Raw genomic sequence first — 867 nt, 5'->3', positions numbered from 1 at the left:
CGGGGGAGCAACTCGGCCTCCCTGCAGCTCGGTGAATCTCGTCTTGCGTCTGCCGAGCGAGCAGCAGCAACAACAATAACAATGGCAGCAACAGCTGTCGCAACACGTTTGAGGAATCACTTTGTGTCTCTTTATCTGCGTTCTCCTCGTGCTAGGGGTCGCATACCTTCCCGCTCCTGCTGCTGATGCTGCTGCTGCTACAAATGCTGCTGCTGCTGCTGCTGCCTCCTAGGGGAGATGGAGAGGCCTTTGTATGTAACAGCATCAGGTCCAGACCGTGTGGCCTCGTCGGCAACACAAGAAGTCCCCGATGTATATAGTGCAATCGCCGGGGGGGCCCACAAAAACGCACTGCCGCCTTAGGTGCTCCAAAGGGCATATAGGAGGCCGCCACATCCAAAGGGAGGCCCAGAATGCCACGGCGGTTCGCCGAATGCTACAGAGGGCCCCATGCGACAACAGGGCCCCCAAGGGCACAGAGGGCCGTTAATGGCACCAAAGGGGACCCCAAAGGATGAGGGGGGCCACCAAGAGCATTGGGGTCCCTCAAAACATCTCTGCAGTGGCAATCGGGGAGCTACGAACGATTCCTAAACCCTGAAACAAAGATGGCACTACTATTACCGGTCGTGCAGGTCTTGCGCTTAAGGTTTAGGGTTTAGCAGGGTGCTTGTAGGAGGCACCGAAAAAGGTGAAGAAAGAAATAAGAATACGACGAGCGGTTCCGCGTCAGCATGTTTCTTCTTTCTCTTCTCCTCTTGTCTCTTTCTTTTTGTGTTTCTTCTTCTTTTGTCTATCTCTTTCCCTTTGTTTGTCTCTTTCTTTTTGTGTGTCTGTGTGTTTGTCGTTATTCTGTTGCCGTTGTGC

Source organism: Eimeria mitis, genomic scaffold (genome assembly GCF_000499745.2).
Source record: "Eimeria mitis Houghton genomic scaffold, Emh_scaff2267, whole genome shotgun sequence".
NCBI lineage: Eukaryota > Apicomplexa > Conoidasida > Eucoccidiorida > Eimeriidae > Eimeria > Eimeria mitis.
This window is presented reverse-complemented; position numbering follows the sequence as displayed.